Here is a 21,059-nt window from a genome sequence, read left to right as displayed (position 1 = left end):
GTTCCCCCAAATGCTGGAATGGGTATTAAGGGTGCTGGTTTTATCACTGCTTGAGGGTTCCCTATCACTTGATATGTGTGACATGATTGACAAAATGTAACTACATCTTTCTGTAGTCCAGGCCAATAAAAATGTTTTTGTATTTTAGCTTGAGTTTTCCTTATTCCCAAATGACCTCCCACTGGTACCTCATGTGCAACTCACAACACCTCCTTTCTATACCCTACTGGCAATACTACTTGATGAACTTCTGCCCACTTTTCATCTGCTTGCATATGTAAAGGTCTCCATTTTCTCATCAAGACATTACTTTTATGGTAATAACACTCTGGTATACACTCAGATTCCTCTTCTGTGTATGCTTTCTGGTACATCCGTTTTATTTCTACATCTTTCTGTTGTAACTCCGCCAGTTTTACTGAACTAAGAATATCTGCCTCATCCTCCACCTGTTCTTGTTCTTTTTCAACCATCTAATCAAAAATCGTTTCTGATAATTGCACTTCAACTTCATCTTCACTCTTTGATTTCTCCTCTTGTCTTAACCTGTGACTTTGCGACCTTGTTACTAAACAATCCGGAAAAATCCCAGGATATTCGTCCTTCAACACTTCAGTTGTCTGATTTTCCACTGGCTTATCCACCACAGTAGGCATCACTCCCACCGGCGATCCAGCTATATCATTACCCAAGATAAACTGTATTCCTGGACAAGATAGTTTCTCTATTACTCCTACTACTACTTCGCCACTCTTCACTGGACTTTCCAATCTTACCTTATATAATTTTTTTTAAAATAAATATTTTATTGAAAATTTTTGGTCAACCAACACAGTACATTGTGCATCCTTTACACAATATTATAACAACACAAATAACAATGACCTATTTTATAAACAAAAAATGAATAAATAATAAATAACAAAAATGAAAACTAACCCTAATTGGCAACTGCCTTATCACAAGTAACACTCTCCAAAAATATAATTTAACAGTCCAATATATAATTATCTGTCGCAACGACCTATACATATTATACAGTATATATTAACAACCCTGAGAGTCCTTCTGGTTCCTCCTCCCCCCCCCCCCCCCTTCCCCCTCCTCCCCCCCCCCCCCCCCCCGATCCTGGGCTGCTGCTGCTGCCTTCTTTTTTCCATTCCATCTATCTTTCTGCGAGGTATTCGACGAACGGTTGCCACCGCCTGGTGAACCCTTGAGCCGACCCCCTTAGAACGAACTTAATCCGCTCTAGCTTTATAAACCCTGCCATGTCATTTATCCAGGTCTCCACCCCCGGGGGCTTGGCTTCTTTCCACATTAACAATATCCTGCGCCGGGCTACTAGGGACGCAAAGGCCAAAACATCGGCCTCTCTCGCCTCCTGCACTCCCGGCTCTTGTGCAACCCCAAATATAGCCAACCCCCAGCTTGGTTCGACCCGGACCCCCACTACTTTTGAAAGCACCTTTGTCACCCCCATCCAAAACCCCTGTAGTGCCGGGCATGACCAAAACATATGGGTATGATTCGCTGGGCTTCTCGAGCACCTCGCACACCTATCCTCCACCCCAGAAAATTTACTGAGCCGTGCTCCAGTCATATGCGCCCTGTGTAATACCTTAAACTGAATCAGGCTTAGCCTGGCACACGAGGACGACGAGTTTACCCTGCTTAGGGCATCTGCCCACAGCCCCTCCTCGATCATCTCCCCCAGCTCTTCTTCCCATTTCCCTTTTAGTTCATCTACCATAGTCTCCCCTTCGTCCCTCATTTCCCTCTATATATCTGACACCTTACCATCCCCCACCCATGTCTTTGAGATCACTCTGTCCTGCACCTCTTGTGTCGGGAGCTGCGGGAATTCCCTCACCTGTTGCCTCGCAAAAGCCCTCAGTTGCATATACCTGAATGCATTCCCTTGGGGCAACCCATATTTCTCGGTCAGCGCTCCATGACTCGCGAACTTCCCATCCACAAACAGATCTTTCAGTTGCGTTATTCCTGCTCTTTGCCACATTCCATATCCCCATCCATTCCCCCCGGGGCAAACCTATGGTTGTTTCTTATCGGGGACCCCCCCAAGGCTCCAGTCTTTCCCCTATGCCGTCTCCACTGTCCCCAAATCTTCAGTGTAGCCACCACCACCGGGCTTGTGGTGTAGTTCCTCGGTGAGAACGGCAATGGGGCTGTCACCATAGCCTGTAGGCTAGTCCCCCTCCAGGACGCCCTCTCTAATCTCTTCCACGCCGCTCCCTCCTCCTCTCCCATCCACTTACTCACCATTGAAATATTAGCGGCCCAATAATACTCACTTAGGCTCGGTAGTGCCAGCCCCCCCCCCCCATCCCTGCTACACTGTAAGAATCCCTTCCTCACTCTCGGGGTCTTCCCGGCCCACACAAAACCCATGATGCTCTTTTCAATCCTTTTTAAAAAAGCCTTCGTGATCACCACCGGGAGGCACTGAAACACAAAGAGGAATCTCGGGAGGACCACCATCTTAACTGCCTGCACCCTCCCTGCCAGTGACAGGGATACCATATCCCATCTCTTAAAATCCTCCTCCATTTGTTCCACCAACCACGTTAAATTTAACCTATGCAATGTGCCCCAATTCTTGGCTATCTGGATCCCCAGGTAACGAAAGTCCCCTGTTACCTTCCTCAACGGTAGGTCCTCTATTTCTCTACTCTGCTCCCCTGGATGCACCACAAACAACTCACTTTTCCCCATGTTCAATTTATACCCTGAAAAATCCCCAAACTCCCCAAGTATCCGCATTATTTCTGGCATCCCCTCTGCCGGGTCTGCCACGTATAGTAGCAAATCGTCCGCATACAAAGATACCCGGTGTTCTTCTCCTCCTCTAAGTACTCCCCTCCACTTCTTGGAACCCCTCAACGCTATCGCCAGGGGCTCAATCGCCAGTGCAAACAATAATGGGGACAGAGGGCATCCCTGCCTTGTCCCTCTATGGAGCCGAAAATATGCAGATCCCCGTCCATTCATGACCACGCTCGCCATCGGGGCCCTATACAACAGCTGCACCCATCTAACATACCCCTCTCCAAAACCAAATCTCCTCAACAACTCCCACAAATAATCCCACTCCACTCTTTCAAATGCTTTCTCGGCATCCATCGCCACTACTATCTCCGTTTCCCCCTCTGGTGGGGCCATCATCATTACCCCTAACAGCCTCCGTATATTCGTGTTCAGCTGTCTCCCCTTCACAAACCCAGTTTGGTCCTCGTGGACCACCCCCGGGACACATTCCTCTATTCTCATTGCCATTACCTTGGCCAGGATCTTGGCATCTACATTTAGGAGGGAAATAGGTCTATAGGACCCGCATTGTAGCGGGTCCTTTTCCTTCTTTAAGAGAAGCGATATCGTTGCTTCAGACATAGTCGGGGGCAGTTGTCCCCTTTCCTTTGCCTCATTAAAGGTCCTCGTCAATACCGGGGCGAGCAAGTCCACATATTTTCTATAGAATTCGACTGGGAATCCATCTGGTCCCGGGGCCTTTCCCGCCTGCATGCTCCTAATTCCTTTCACCACTTCTTCTACCTCGATCTGTGCTCCCAGACCCACCCTTTCCTGCTCTTCCACCTTGGGAAATTCCAGCCGATCCAAGAAGCCCATCATTCTCTCCCTCCCATCCGGGGGTTGAGCTTCATATAATTTTTTATAAAATGTCTTGAACACTCCATTCACTCTCTCCGCTCCCCGCTCCATCTCTCCTTCCTCATCCCTCACTCCCCCATTTCCCTCGCTGCTCCCCTTTTCCTCAATTGGTGTGCCAGCAACCTGCTCGCCTTCTCCCCATATTCGTACTGTACACCCTGTGCCTTCCTCCATTGTGCCTCTGCAGTGCCCGTAGTCAGCAAGTCAAATTCTACATGTAGCCTTTGCCTTTCCCTGTACAGTCCCTCCTCCGGTGCTTCCGCATATTGTCTGTCCACCCTCAAAAGTTCTTGCAGCAACCGCTCCCGTTCCTTACTCTCCTGCTTCCCTTTATGTGCCCTTATTGATATCAGCTCCCCTCTAACCACCGCCTTCAACGCCTCCCAGACCACTCCCATCTGGACCTCCCCATTATCATTGAGTTCCAAGTACTTTTCAATGCACCCCCTCACCCTTAGACACACCCCTTCATCTGCCATTAGTCCCATGTCCATTCTCCAGGGTGGGCGCCCTCCTGTTTCCTCCCCTATCTCCAAGTCTACCCAGTGTGGAGCGTGATCCGAAATGGCTATAGCCGTATACTCCATTCCCCTCACCTTCGGGATCAACGCCCTTCCCAGCACAAAAAAGTCTATTCGCGAGTAGACTTTATGGACATAGGAGAAAAACGAGAACTCCTTACTCCTAGGTCTGCTAAATCTCCACGGGTCTGCACCTCCCATCTGCTCCATAAAATCTTTAAGTACCTTGGCTGCTGCCGGCCTCCTTCCAGTCCTGGACTTCGACCTATCCAGCCCTGGTTCCAACACCGTATTAAAATCTCCCCCCATTATCAGCTTTCCCATCTCTAGGTCCGGAATGCGTCCGAGCATCCGCCTCATAAAATTGGCATCATCCCAGTTCGGGGCATATACGTTTACCAAAACCACCGTCTCCCCCTGTAGTTTGCCACTCACCATCACGTATCTGCCCCCGTTATCCGCCACTATAGTCTTTGCCTCGAACATTACCCGCTTCCCCACTAATATAGCCACCCCCCTGTTTTTCGCATCTAGCCCCGAATGGAACATCTGCCCCACCCATCCTTTGCGTAGCCTAACCTGGTCTATCAGTTTCAGGTGCGTTTCCTGTAACATAACCACGTCTGCCTTAAGTTTCTTAAGGTGTGCGAGTACCCGTGCCCTCTTTATCGGCCCGTTCAGCCCTCTCACATTCCACGTGATCAGCCGGGTTGGGGGGCTTCCCACCGCCCCCCTTGTCGATTAGCCATCCCCTTTTTCCAGCTCCTCACCCGGTTCCCATGCAGCTGTATCTCCCCCAGGCGGTGCCCCCCCGCCCATCCCCTCCCATACCAGCTCCCCCCTCTCCCCAGCAGCAGCAACCCAGTAATTCCCCCCTCCCACCCCCCCCCCCCACTAGATCCCCCGCTAGCGTAATTACTCCCCCCATGTTGCTCCCAGAAGTCAGCAAACTCTGGCCGACCTCGGCTTCCCCCCGTCACCTCGGCTCGCACCGTGCGACGCCCCCTCCTTCCTGCTTCTCTATTCCCGCCATGATTATCATAGCGCGGGAACCAAGCCCGCGCTTCTCCCTTGGCCCTGCCCCCAATGGCCAACGCCCCATCTCCTCCACCTCCCCTCCTCCCCCCATCACCACCTGTGGAAGAGAGAAAAGTTACCACATCGCAGGATTAGTACATAAAACTCCTCTTTCCCCCCTTTTTAACCCCCCTCTTTGCCCCCCACATTCGCCCCACCACTTTGTTCAAACGTTCTTTTTAATAACCCGCTCATTCCAGTTTTTCTTCCACAATAAAAGTCCACGCTTCATCCGCCGTCTCAAAGTAGTGGTGCCTCCCTCGATATGTGACCCACAGTCTTGCCGGTTGCAGCATTCCAAATTTTATCTTCTTTTTATGAAGCACCGCCTTGGCCCGATTAAAGCTCGCCCTCCTTCTCGCCACCTCCGCACTCCAGTCTTGATAAACGCGGATCACCGCGTTCTCCCATTTACTGCTCCGAGTTTTCTTTGCCCATCTAAGGACCATTTCTCTATCCTTAAAACGGAGGAATCTCACCACTATGGCTCTGGGAATTTCTCCTGCTCTCGGCCCTCGCGCCATCACTTGGTATGCTCCCTCCACCTCCAACGGACCCGCCGGGGCCTCCGCTCTCATTAACGAGTGCAGCATCGTGCTCACATATGCCCCGACGTCCGCTCCCTCCACACCTTCAGGAAGACCAAGAATCCTCAGGTTGTTCCTCCTTGCGTTGTTCTCCAGTGCCTCCAACCTTTCCACACATTGTTTCTGATGTGCCTCATGCGTCTCCGTCTTCACCACCAGGCCCTGTATGTCGTCCTCATTCTCGGCTGCCTTTGCCTTCACGACCCGAAGCTCCCGCTCCTGGGTCTTTTGTTCCTCCTTTAGCCCTTCGATCGCCTGTAGTATCGGGGCCAACAGCTCTTTCTTCATTTCCTTTTTGAGCTCTTCCACACAGCATTTCAAGAACTCTTGTTGTTCAGGGCCCCATGTTAAACTGCCACCTTCCGACGCCATCTTGGTTTTTGCTTGCCTTCCTTGCCGCTGTTCTAAAGGATCCACTGCAATCCGGCCACTTTCTCCTCCTTTTTTCATCCGTATCCAGGGGGGATTCCCTTCTGGTTTACCGCACAGTGTTTTTAGCCGTCAAAATTGCCGTTGGGGCTCCTATCAAGAGCCCAAAAGTCAGTTTCACCGGGAGCTGCCGAAACGTGCGACTCAGCTGGTCATCGCCGCACCCGGAAGTCCTTACCTTATATAATTGAACACTACTCCTCTCACCCTGAATATCACATATTACCACCTTTTCTGGCAACATTCTTCCCAAACTACATAACGCCTCATCTTTTACCATTAAAGATTGACTAGCTCCCGTATCTCTTAAAATTGTGACTTCTTTACCTGCTCCTCCTGATACACATGAGTAAACTTTACCTACACAAGTAAATTCTTTAAATAGATCTGGCACCTTCTTATCAATCACCTCTTGATCAGGATGTACAATCTTTTGCACCTCCTTTGCTTCACTTGGGCTTTCCTTTACCACTTTAACAAACCCCACTGTCTTATCCTGTTTTACCACATCAGCCTTCCCAGTGCTTTTCTTCAACCACCAACACTGTGACTTTACATGGCCTAGTTTATTACAGTGAAAACATTTGAAACTTTTCATGTCTCTTCCACCCTCCTGGATTTCTTTTTTAATCTGAGATACACTCTCCTTATTATCTCCCATCAGATCACCTTTACCTTTATCACTTGAGTATTTCTCATGTCCCCAGTTTCTATCCTTCACAGGCTGAAACTGATGTCGGAAACCAAGCTTTGATTTATGAACTAATTCATAATCATCTGCCATTTCTGCTGCTAATCTCGCAGTTTTAACCCTCTGCTCTTCCATATGAGCTCTCACTACATCACGAATTGAATTTTCAAACTCCTCCAACAGCATATTTTCTCTGAGAGCTTCATACATTTGGGCTATTTTCAAAGCCCTTATCTAACTATCAAAATTACTCTGTTTGATCCTTTCAAACTCCATGTATGTTTGACCAAATTCTTTCCTTAAATTTCTAAACTTTTGTCTGTAGGCTTCAGGCACCAGTTCATATGCACCTAAGATGGATTTTTTCACCTCCTCATACGTCCCAGATATCTCCTCTGGCAGTGATGCAAACACTTCACTAGCCCTAGTTCACCTGACCCACAACTTTTAATAGATTGTGGTATGGGGAGCACACGGCCCACTCTACAGGTGTCGCACAGCAGAAATGGAAAAGTATTTTTTAAAGCTAAACAATGCTGATTCTATGAACTCAAGTTAACCTTTTTAAAAGATACAGTGAACATCTTAGCAACCATCAATTCAAATACAACCCTCAAAGAATACAACACTAAGTAATCCTTAATAACTTCCCAAACAACATCCAGAAGACAAAAGAAACACCTTTTAACAGAAGCACATTAGGTTTACATTCACCACTGAGAACATTTATAATTCTGAATTCACCAAATGATCAAGAGATAGTCTTTTCATGGCAGAGAGATCAACAGTACACCTGCTCTGTCTGGCTTCATTTCCAGCACTGAAAATGAAACTAAAACACACCCTGCAGCAAACAGCCTAAAGTGAAAGTAATAGGCTGACAGACAGTCCAGCTCCACCCACATTCTGACATCACTGCAGTAGTAAACACCCATTTCTTAAAGGTACTCTCACTACAGATATTTATATACACACCCATTCATAAACACCCATTTCTTAAAGGTACTCTCACATGACACTGCACACCTTTGGACGGTGGGAGGAAACCGGAGCACCTGGAGGCAACCCACACAGACATGGCGAAAAAGTGCAAACTCCATACAGATAGTCACCTGAGGTCAGAATCGAACCCCTGGCACTATGAGCAGTGCTAACCACTGTGCCACCATGCCGCCCCAAATGATTTGGATCTCATGGGATTTCTTTCCTTCACGATGATCATTTAGCAATGTTAACTGTTCAATATACATACAGGTTCATTCTCTTCTGCAAATCAAAGTCATGCAAGCTACATAAAGAGAATCTTGTAACCTTTTGTAGATGAGGGAAATGCATTTGATGTAATCTACTTGGACTTCAGCAAGGCTTTCGGTAAGGTTCCACATGAGGGACTGAGAGCGGAGCTAAGAGGCCACGGGATCCAAGGAAATTTGGCAAATTGGATCCAAAATTGGCTGAGTGGCAGGAAGCAGAGGGTGATGGTCGAGGGGTGTTTTTCCGATTGGAATCCTGTATCCAGTGGGGGTCACACAGGGATTAGTGTTGGGGCCCTTGCTGTTTGTGATTTAGATATGAACATAGGAGGGTTGATCAGTAAGCTTATGGATAATACGCAAATTGGTAGGGTGGTAAATACTGAGGTTAGCCTTCGATTACAGGAGGATATAGACGGGCTGGTCAGCTGCGCTGATCAGTGGCAAATGGAATTCAATCTGGATAAGTGTGAGGTGGTGCACTTGGGCAGGACAAACAAGTTAAGGGAATACATGATAAACAACAGGACTCTGGGAAGCACTGAGGATCAGAGACCTTGGTGTGCATATACACCAGTCCCTTAAGGTAGCAGAGCAGGTGAATACAGTGATTAAGAAAGCATCTGGGGTATACTTGCCTTTAGTAGCCAAGGCAGAGAGTTTAAGAGCAGAGAGGTAATACTGGAACTGGATAAAATGTTGGTTAGGCCACAGCTAGAGTACTGTGCATCCACATGATAGGAGGGATGTGATAACACTTGAAAGGGTGCAGAGGAGATTTACCAGGATGTTGCCTGGGATGACACTGGCGCGGTTGCCACCATGCATCAGCAACAGCACCAGCAGCCAGGAAGATAGCGAGCATAGCTAGCTGTAATCCAAAATCCATGGCCAGTATCCTCCGAGCCTCCGCGCCAAAATCACGTTCAGCGCGGGGGTGGAGAATGGGGTCTCAGACGCGTGATCGGCTCCGACGGCGGGACGCGATTCTCCGCAGACCGACGATTCGTCTCCAGACGCGGCGCGGTCGGTGGCCGTTGAAAGTGGCCCCGCGGTGATTCTCCGTGGTCGACCGGCCGAGTTCCCGCCGGGTTCCGCTGGCGTGGTTCCAACCTGGTTCCACCTGGCGGGAGCTCGGACTCGCAGCCGCGCTGGCCGTCCTGGGCAGGGGCAGATGGATCAGACTCCGGGTGGGGGGGGGCCTCCACGACGGCCAGGCCCGTGATCGGGGGCTACAGATCGACGGGCGCGCGCGATCGGGGGGGGCTATCATTTTCTGCACCGGCCCGCTGTGTGGCTCCGCCATGTTGCATGGGGGCCGGTGCGAAAACGTCTGGCGCGCACATGCACGGGCCCACGGCCGGCCACTGTGCGCATGCGCAGACCTGCGGCCGGAGGTGCAGGGACCCGTATCGGCAGCAGGTGCTGCGGGGCACACGCCGGGGCTCTGCAAGCCCCCTTAAAGTCAGAGAATCACTCCAAGCTTTTTGAAAAAAGTCCGGAGTGATTCGTGCCCGTTTTCTGGCGGGTGTGGGGACAGAGCCCCATTTTATGAGAATCCCGGCCCATGTCTCTGCGGGGGGGAAATTCTGTTGACCATCCAATGCCATCAGATTACATGGTTACCCTGAGTTGTACTGCTGCGTCACCCTCAACATGTTCCCCCCCCCCCCCCCCCCCCGCCCCCCCCATCCCCTGCACTGCTGCCTCTTGGTGCCGAGTACCTGGGTTTGATCCCGGCCCCGGGTCACTGTCCTTGTAGAGTTTGCACATTCTCCCTGTGACTACTTGGGTTTCACCCCCATAACCCAAAGTTGTGTTGGGTATGTGAATTGGCCACGCTAAATTGCCCCTTAATTGGAAAAAGATTGGGTACTCTAACTTTTAAAAAAACATGTTCCCCCCAACCCCACACCCCTTCGAGGTGATGTAATTCATATTCCTCTTCCTAATTTTGTCACAAATGTCCAGAGAATGCTCATACAGTTCTGCTGGGACATAAGACTGCACTGGGTCACTGCTGAGATTCTGAGTCTCTTCAGAAGGGCGTTCAGGCGCTGGTGTGCCTTCGCACTCAGATGATGACCTTCCACGTTCAGACCCTGCAGCAATACTTCTACATCGAGCCACCTCCTAGATGGTGGGCCCTGGTGATGTATTTTCACTACCTGTACACGGCCTGAACTATGTCGTGCAGCTCCTGTTAGTAGACTTGAGGGGTCTTCATAACTTCTGCAGGCACTCTCCGGCTATTACCAGGATATGTTCAAAGACTGGAACATGTAAGTTGCTTTAGGCTGCACCCCCTTTTCAGTTTCTTGAAAATTATTTTGTCACAATTAAGTTTGCTCTTCTGCTCCATGCTCCTGATCTATAGGCACCCTGTGCAGAGAGGGGTAGGGAGGAAGGAGGACCTCCTTGTAAACCTATTTCTGGGCCTGGCCAAACTTACTATAAACAAATCCAGGCAGTGGACAACTGAGGGGGTCGTCCGACCCAACTGCCTGCCCCTCTACTGCGGCTACATTCAGGGCTGGGTGTCCCTGGCGAGGGAGTAAGCGGTGTCCACTGGCACCATTGAGGCCTTCCGTGCCCACAGGGCCTGGGTACTGTATTGACCCTTTCAATCACATTTTAGTTTGCTGTTTAAAGTTTCATTTGTGATTTATATTTGTTTAATGCAGTATCCTTTTAAGGGGCTGCCTTTTTAATTTATCCCTCAGTTTATTTCATTTAGTTTATTTGGTTTCAATAAAATAGTCATAGTCCACATTGCACCCCTGTCCCCATCAATGACTGGCACCTGGCCTGAGATGTGGGGAGCCTCTATCCTCAGTACCTGTCCCTGACAACAGGGGTCCTAGTGACTGCTGCAACTGGTGTTAGGGATACGGTCTGTGACCCCAGTCCTCTTGCTCCCAGTGAGGTCTCCTGTGGGACTCCTCACTGGATGAGCTTTGTGCTATCCCACCAGGAGGATGGCAACTGGTTGTATGGTGGTGGCATTAAGACTGTGCAGCCATTCATCTGCAGCCATTCATCTCCATTCTAAGAGCCTGGTGTGCGGGCAGGCCCAACAGATTGGGGATGTGTGCGTTTGGTGTGACCTTAGCTACAGTATTATGTGGAGCTTGGGTTTTACATACAGGTTGTGACAGGGAGCTGGTCAGGTTTCCTGGCCGGGGGTGGGATGGGTGGGATCTGGGGTGTGTTTGACAGGCAGGGCTTGGACACATCCCATGATCAGGGGTGGGCAAGCTGATAGTGACTATCGCTCTGAGAGAGGTTGTGTACTAGGGAGGGTTCCAGCGGCAATATTGCATGTGTTCTTTGTTTGGGGTGAGCTCTGCTAACCCCCTGCTGCCCCTGTTGTGGGGTCATGCTTCTGAGGTGTGTACTGAGGAATCCCAACACCTGGTGGGCCGGCGATGAGCATGGCCACGCCCATCCCCTCAAATTTATTGCTGGGGTATGAGGCTTTCCAGATAGGCGGGCTGGCCGGGGATCCACATGACCAGAAGCCCTCGGAGCATTTGCAGGATACTGTCAGCAGTCTCAACAGCCAGGGGCCTGTAAGTTGCAACTGGAGGGTGAGTTGTAATGATTTAATGCAGCGATGGGGATCCCAGGAGTGCGCCTCACTCCCGACCTGGACACCCTGAGTCCACGCACTTGCCACCAAGTCATTCCCAGCTACCCCTTGAGGTCCATGCATACACCACCCCCCCCCCCCCCCCCCCCCCCAGCAAACACAAGAAGTTTGGAAAGTTTTCTTACCTCCTTGCTCCGCTCATTGGCCAAGGTTCCTGGGTTCCACTGGTAAACACTTGCACCATTTCATGCCCGCATGACCACCAGCTGAGAGGGCTGGAGCATTGGGCTTCCTGCCCAGTAATGAGATCATAATCAATGCAAATCACAGTTTTGCATGGCACCGCTGGCACAGGGCATGTAGCTCGCTGCCTACAGGGGGCTGGAGCATTGGGCTCCAACCCCGTTTTTCAGTTGATGCTCAATTCTCTGCTGGATCGGGAAAACCAAACAAAGAACAAAGAACAAAGAAATGTACAGCACAGGAACAGGCCCTTCGGCCCTCCAAGCCCGTGCCGACCATACTGCCCGACTAAACTACAATCTTCTACACTTCCTGGGTCCGTATCCTTCTATTCCCATCCTATTCATATATTTGTCAAGATGCCCCTTAAATGTCCCTATCGTCCCTGCCTCCACTACCTCCTCCGGTAGTGAGTTCCAGGCACCCACTACCCTCTGCGTAAAAAACTTGCCTCGTACATCTACTCTAAACTTTGCCCCTCTCACCTTAAACCTATGCCCCCTAGTAATTGACCCCTCTACCCTGGGGAAAAGCCTCTGACTATCCACTCTGTCTATGCCCCTCATAATTTTGTATACCTCTATCAGGTCGCCCCTCAACCTCCTTCGTTCCAGTGAGAACAAACCGAGTTTATTCAATCGCTCCTCATAGCTTATGCCCTCCATACCAGGCAACATTCTGGTAAATCTCTTCTGCACCCTCTCTAAAGCCTCCACATCCTTCTGGTAGTGTGGCGACCAGAATTGAACACTATACTCCAAGTGTGGCCTAACTAAGGTTCTATACAGCTGCAACATGACTTGCCAATTCTTATACTCAATGCCCCGGCCAATGAAGGCAAGCATGCCGTATGCCTTCTTGACTACCTTCTCCACCTGTGTAGCCCCTTTCAGTGATCTGTGGACCTGTACTCCTAGATCTCTTTGACTTTCAATACTCTTGAGGGTTCTACCATTCACTGTATATTCCCTACCTGCATTAGCCCTTCCAAAATGCATTACCTCACATTTGTCCAGGTTAAACTCCATCTGCCATCTCTCCGCCCAAGTCTCCAGACAATCTAAATCCTGCTGTATCCTCAGACAGTCCTCATCGCTATCCGCAATTCCACCAACCTTTGTGTCGTCTGCAAACTTACTAATCAGACCAGTTACATTTTCCTCCAAATCATTTATATATACTACAAAGAGCAAAGGTCCCAGCACTGATCCCTGTGGAACACCGCTGGTCACAGCCCTCCAATTAGAAAAGCATCCCTCCATTGCTACCCTCTGCCTTCTATGGCCTAGCCAGTTCTGTATCCACCTTGCCAGTTCACCCCTGATCCCGTGTGACTTCACCTTTTGTACTAGTCTACCATGAGGGACCTTGTCAAAGGCCTTACTGAAGTCCATATAGACAACATCTACTGCCCTACCTGCATCAATCATCTTAGTGACCTCCTCGAAAAACTCTATCAAGTTAGTGAGACACGACCTCCCCTTCACAAAACCGTGCTGCCTCTCACTAATACGTCCATTTGCTTCCAAATGGGAGTAGATCCTGTCTCGAAGAATTCTCTCCAGTAATTTCCCTACCACTGAAGTAAGGCTCACCGGCCTGTAGTTCCCAGGATTATCCCTGCCACCCTTCTTAAACAGAGGAACAACATTGGCTATTCTCCAGTCCTCCGGGACATCCCCTGAAGACAGCGAGGATCCAAAGATTTCTGTCAAGGCCTCAGCAATTTCCTCTCCAGCCTCCTTCAGTATTCTGGGGTAGATCCCATCCGGCCCTGGGGACTTATCTACCTTAATATTTTTTAAGACACCCAACACCTCGTCTTTTTGGATCACAATGTGACCCAGGCTATCTACACCCCCTTCTCCAGACTCAACATCTACCAATTCCTTCTCTTTGGTGAATACTGATGCAAAGTATTCATTTAGTACCTCGCCCATTTCCTCTGGCTCCACACATAGATTCCCTTGCCTATCCTTCAGTGGGCCAACCCTTTCCCTGGCTACCCTCTTGCTTTTTATGTACGTGTAAAAAGCCTTGGGATTTTCCTTAACCCTATTTGCCAATGACTTTTCATGACCCCTTCCAGCCCTCCAGACTCCCTGCTTAAGTTCCTTCCTACTTTCCTTATATGCCACACAGGCTTCGTCTGTTCCCAGCCTTTTAGCCCTGACAAATGCCTCCTTTTTCTTTTTGACGAGGCCTACAATATCATTCGTCATCCAAGGTTCCCGAAAATTGCCGTATTTATCTTTCTTCCTCACAGGAACATGCCGGAACTGAATTCCTTTCAACTGCCACTTGAAAGCCTCCCACATGTCAGATGTTGATTTGCCCTCAAACATCCGCCCCCAATCTATGTTCTTCAGTTCCCGCCTAATATTGTTATAATTAGCCTTCCCCCAATTTAGCACATTCATCCTCGGACCACTCTTATCCTTGTCCACCAGTACTTTAAAACTTACTGAATTGTGGTCACTGTTACCGAAATGCTCCCCTACTGAAACATCTACCACCTGGCCGGGCTCATTCCCCAATACCAGGTCCAGTACCGCCTCTTCCCTAGTTGGACTGTTTACATATTGTTTTAAGAAGCCCTCCTGGATGCTCCTTACAAACTCTGCCCCGTCTAAGCCCCTGGCACTAAGTGAGTCCCAGTCAATATTGGGGAAGTTGAAGTCTCCCATCACCACAACCCTGTTGTTTTTACTCTTTTCCAAAATCTGTCTACCTATCTGCTCCTCTATCTCCCGCTGGCTGTTGGGAGGCCTGTAGTATACCCCCAACATTGTGACTGCACCCTTCTTATTCCTGATCTCTACCCATATAGCCTCACTGCCCTCTGAGGTGTCCTCTCGCTGTATAGCTGTGATACTCTCCTGAACAAGTAGCGCAACTCCGCCTCCCCTTTTACATCCCCCTCTATCCCGCCTGAAACATCTAAATCCTGGAACGTTTAGCTGCCAATCCTGCCCTTCCCTCAACCAGGTCTCTGTAATGGCAACAACATCATAGTTCCAAGTAGTAATCCAAGCTCTAAGTTCATCTGCCTTACCCGTAATGCTCCTTGCATTAAAACATATGCACTTCAGGCCACCAGACCCGCTGTGTTCAGCAACTTCTCCCCGTCTGCTCTGCCTCAGAGCCACACTGTCCCTATTCCCTAGTTCTCCCTCAACGCTCTCACCTTCTGACCTATTGCTCCCGTGCCCACCCCCCTGCCATACTAGTTTAAACCCTCCCGTGTGACACTAGCAAATCTCGCGGCCAGGATATTTATGCCTCTCCGGTTTAGATGCAACCCGTCCATCTTATACAGGTCACACCTGCCCCGGAAGAGCTCCCAGTGGTCCAGATAACAGAAACCCTCCCTCCTACACCAGCTGTTTAGCCACGTGTTTGTCTGCTCTATCTTCCAATACAGGCGACGTGCAACGGAGAATCCACCCCATAAAATCCTGAGTGAGGATTCATGAAGGATGTTTCCTCTTGTGGGGGAATACTAGAACCAGGGGACACAAGGAAAGGCATCTCCCTTTTAAGCCAGAGATGAGGAGAAGCTTTTTCTCTCAGAGGATCGTTAGTCTGGAATTCACTTCCCCAGGAAGCAGTGTATTGAATCCACGGTAGGCAGACACATAGGCAAAAGCATAAATTACAGACCAAGGTTTATTTCAATACAATTACAATACTCCTCCACTCCCCTACAGGTCTCCTTCTCAGATCTGCAGTTAGGCCAGGGTTTTTATACAACTGGGGCTCTGTTGTAAAGGGGAAACCCTGCCCCTTTAAAGGGGTGGGCCTGCCTGACTTAAAGGGGAAGTTCAGATTCAGGGTAGGTCACAGGAAATCATGTAGTCCTGATCCCAAGACCGCCATTGGGGTTATAACACTGTGGAAGTGGGGTTATTGCATTTATTCAAGGCTGATTCAGATAGAGTTTTGATTGATGAGGGAGTCAAGGGTTGCCGGGGACACAAAGGAAGGTTGCGTTGAGACCACCCACAAACAAAGTTACCATAATCTTACCATATAGTGTAGCAAATTTGAAGGGCCGAATGGCCTTCTTGTGCTTCTTAATGCCCCTGTTTCCACTTGGTTAAATGATTGTTCAGGGCGACCTGTGCGACTTTGGCTTTATGCAAGAAGCAGTCCTAATGGGAGATGTTGACTATCTGTCCAGTAAACCTAATGTAAGGAACTGTCTGATTTAACAGGGAGGTGGCTGCATAAGGGTACAATTATTATTTCAGCCTTCATCAATCTTCAAATTAGTTCTAGATATTTGTCAGTGTCAAATTTCAGGTATTCTTGTCTCTAATTGCACTTCTGCATTGAAAATACAAAAAATACAGAAGGTCTCAAACTAAAGCTTTTCTCTGTACTGAGCTAACTCTTGCAGTTTGAATACTCTATATTCAGCCTCAGTGATTCAGGACCATGAAGGGGAAAGATTGGCATCCTTTACCATCTGCTACAAAGCGTATATGTGTGGAAGTTGGGTGCAGGCAGATCAGGTTCATCTGCGATATTGTCCATGGTTGAATAACTTGTCAGCGCTAAACATAAATAAATATCATGTGGACAAAAGACCAGAATTCCGCCAGTGCCTATTGAGCTGCACCCTAGCATCTCACACCACCTTTAAGTGACACAAGGACAAAATTGATCGGAAAATGAATGTTGCATCAACATCCTTCTCTGCCATACTAACAGCACATAGGCTACCCATTTCCTGCACTGCTTTTATGTCCAGCAGATCATGCTTTGCATTGTTTCAGCTTAATTGGTGGCCAGTTTGTTAACCTGACTGAGAGGAACTGGTTAGACACTGGCTAGATACTGGTGGCACGGTAGCACAGTGGTTAGCACTGTTGCTTCACAGTGCCAGGGTCCCAGGTTCGATTCCCGGCTTGGGTCACTGTCTGTGCGGAGTCTGCACGTTCTCCCTGTGTCTGCGTGGTTTCCCTCTGGGTGCTCCGGTTTCCTCCCACAATTCCTGAGAGGTGTGCATGTTAGGTGAATTGGACATCTGAATTCTCCCTCTGTGTACCCGAACAGGCGCCGGAGTGTGGCGACTAGGGGATTTTCACAGTAACTTCACTGCAGTGTTAATGTAAGCCTACTTGTGACACTAATAAAAATTATTTTTATTATGAGGTGCAGTGTCAACACTCCACTCCCATCAGGCCCAAGTCCCCCACTGGATGTCAACCCCTGTGACTGGGCTCAAACACATATAATCTTCTAATCTCGAGGCAGAAGTGCTACCACTGAACCAGGATGGATATAATTTGTTCTTTTATTATTGATCCATTGAATTCTGAAAATGATTTGAATTTTTTGCACTTTGACCCAGGTTTGGTTTTAACCCCAACCAGAACAGAATCTTACATAAGAATTAAAAAAAACACAAAGACATAGAGGCACACCTTCAGATACAAGTCGACCTCTGTGTGGTATCAGAGTAGGTTTCACAGAGGAAATTATTTCTCAATGAATAAGAAACAGCGTACTTTCCTATCATACAATAACCTTTGTAGTGTCTCTCAAGTGCAAGTGCCTTCTAACCCAATAACAAATCAACATTGCACATACTAAACATCCAGCTTGTGCTGAGTCAAAGGAGATGTATCTGTCTTTGAGGCCAGGGATTTTCAGGGTAGCTTCGTCAGCAATGTATTGATGTTCACTCTTTGAAAAGACACTTGGTAGTGACAGAAAATTATCAGAATGTGCAGATAGATTGAGTGAGTAGCAGGAACAAACATGTCCTAGAGATATCCCAACTGGATGAATACTGCATTATGTGCCAGATTGTGATCATATGTCCACTTTACCAAGGAGATTCCTCAACATTAACAAATTAATTATTTATTCACAGGCTTGAATCACTTAGCCTACATTGATTTACTTACGTTGCATTTCCTTTATTTCACAAGTCATTTAAAGCTTAATTCTTGCTTAACATACCAATGCAATTGTTTAGTTATGTAGTTCTGTCCGCATTATTAGAGGGTGGTCCTATATGATAATGGAGCATTTGATTTCATCCAGGTGTGAGGGGTCAATCCCTTCATCGGAAAGCTTTAGCTTTGTTAAAGATGAACTAGCCAAGCATAGAAATGTGAATTATATTAATCCAATTCTCTAACTATTCTATCAAAGGGAATATGTGGTGTTTGCCTGTAAATTGCACAATTGTAAGCTGCCTGATCCATCAGATGAACAGAAAAAACTATTAAGAAGCGTCTTACCAAATACAGTGAAATGTGAGTGGAACAGGTTAATGAATGTTGGAAATGGGTGAAGTCCAATGTAGAAAATCAAGTATTTGCAATATTCACTGCAAGACCAGTGCAAAAAATAAAAAAGGTGCCACTTGCTTCCAGAAAACCTACATTAAATGTATATACTTCAAATACTAATAATCTAATGTCATGTCGATGCTCATGAAATGAAGCAAGAACAGGAATTCAGATGGAACTGGCATGATGATCTTGCACATTTTGGCTTATGAATAGCAGAAATCACAGATGCACTGCAACAAGAATTTGCATTTCCATGCCATCTTTGTTTTAAAGGGTAATTCACAAATAAAGGGTCTTGGGAAACAAACACAAAAATGAAGATAGGGTTACTGTTAGAGGAAGTGACTGAAGAGTGTGATCGAAGAGGTCGGGTTTGAGGAAGTTTTTGAAGCTGAAGAGAGATGTGCAGTCAGAGAAGTTTATAACAACAATTTGCAATGAAATGTTTCAAGATTGGATGGGTGAGCCCATGAAGGGTGTGAACATGAGGATGAGAACTTTCTATTAGGAATGTTAGGGCGAAGACCAGAAGTAGTATGATTGGTGTAGGATAGGATATGGGCGACAAAGTTTTGGATGTTCTGAAGTTTATGGAGTGTGAAGAATGTGAGGTCAGCCATGTGAGCATTGGAATATCAATTCTGGAGATAATAAAGAGATGAAAATTTCAAAAGCAGATGGGCTGAGGTAGAGCTGGGGGTGGGTAATGTTACAGAGGTGAAAATAGGTGATCTTTGTGATAGAAAGTATATGGAATTAGAAATTTAACCAGATGTTAAATAATATCCTAACAGTTTGATACAGTGGTCAGAGATGAGAAATGTAATTAATGATGTTGGTGCATACTTTGTGCTGGGAGGTGGCACAAAGACAATGGCTTTGTCTTATCTAAAGGAAATTGCAGCTCACCCAAGATTGTATGTCGGTTAAGGAGCCTGGCAGCACAGAAGCAGTAAAGAAGTTGAACAAGATGGTGGAAAGGTACAATTGAGTGCCATCAGTGAATAGGTGGAGGTTGAGTTTATATCTGCATATGATGTAGCCAAAGGGCAGCAGATAAATGAGAAAGAGAAGTTTAGAAATAGATTTGAACAGTACAAGATCACAATGAATGATGGTTTTGTCACTGTCGGTGGAGAGGAGGAAAAAATAACACATGATTAGCCAGAGTCAGAAAAATAGAAGGCATTGGATGGGATGTTAACTAGAGTGATTGTGAGGAATTGAGTGATTTGTGGACAATCATTGAGTCAATTATTTGAGGAACTGGTATACTGGAAGTCTCTGAAGAGGTGTTCTTATTGTAGAATAGGACCCATGCGCCAAGTCTTTGCTTGAGTTTCAGTTTATGTGGGGTGGACGAACACTGTGCAGAGAATTGGCAATGGTGTTAAGTTAAAGGTGGAGGTAAATTCTCTTACAGAATGGGAAACAGGCTATCTTGGTAAAGGGCGGATATTGGGCAATGAAGTTTAGATCAGGATTGAGCAGAGGGTGCTCTGTCTGGCCTGAGCACACAGCCGCAGAGGGTGATGGAATTAGCGTGGAGTTTATATTATTTTCTCATATTTTGCAAACAAGATGCAGCTGTTGTGGAATTAAGTTGGCAGAGGTAGATCTGAGCACCACTGAATGGCAGCACATACAATATGGACTTTGCTTGTAACCTGGGAGACACCGAAAATGATCAAACAGGGAAGGCAAAAAGCTGAAATGACAGGACATGTGCTAGCTAATTTGGACAAGTAACAGTGGAACTATGTGAAGGTGGTGTAGCAGCGATGTGCCATAAAGGCAAACTAATGGAGTGGTAGAGTGTGCTGAATAGCACAGGTAGAATGAGGAGAATATGAAGGGAAAATGTACTCCAGCTGCAGTCACAAAGGATATAATCGGCATTAACTAAGGCAGTCTCAGTGCTGCACAGTCGAAATATCAGGTGGAAACAATTTGAACAGCAAATAATAGGAGAACTGGGCGTGGAGCTGAGTGATGCAAACACATTTGTGAAAGGAAAGGAGGAAATGTTTCAAATAATACCATGGTTGGGGAGGATGAAGGAGTTGAGGTTGTATTAAAGATAGGGAGGGCTGATAACAGTATTTTTGATGAGGGAACCGTAGCCACACAATTGAAAGCTTAACAAATGGAACTCATCTGACCAGCTTGAATTTTGCACTACTTGGGCAAGGATAAACAGTGTAATTACAACAATAATTTATTTGCAAGGGTGCTTTACAATAATGACAAAAACCCAGGTGATTTTTTAAAAACTCACATCTGATGACGGTACTGTCTGTGGGACTTCCTCAAAACATTTCAGTCAAAGCCTGAAGGTTTGTTTTCTGAAGTGCGACAGCATTTGGTCAAAGGGACTTAAAACAGATAGTTCCTCTGGTGAGGTCCAGTCTAGCCACTGATGTGCAGCACATTTGCCAAGCTACAAAAGCCAGGAATGGGACGCACAATCTCAGTAGTCGAAAGGATGAATTATCAGGATAACTTTGTTCAGAATTTCTTGGAGTTCAACCTTAAAAAAGTAACTTGTCAGGAAATTGTTCTCACAGAAAATAATTGCAGTATACGGATATATTGTGTAGCAGGAATGAGCAGGCGAGACAGAAGTCCCAAATGGACAGACATTACGTTGTGTTAGCTTGTGATC

This window comes from Scyliorhinus torazame, chromosome 13 (genome assembly GCF_047496885.1).
Source record: "Scyliorhinus torazame isolate Kashiwa2021f chromosome 13, sScyTor2.1, whole genome shotgun sequence".
Classification (NCBI taxonomy): Eukaryota; Metazoa; Chordata; class Chondrichthyes; order Carcharhiniformes; family Scyliorhinidae; genus Scyliorhinus; species Scyliorhinus torazame.
This window is presented reverse-complemented; position numbering follows the sequence as displayed.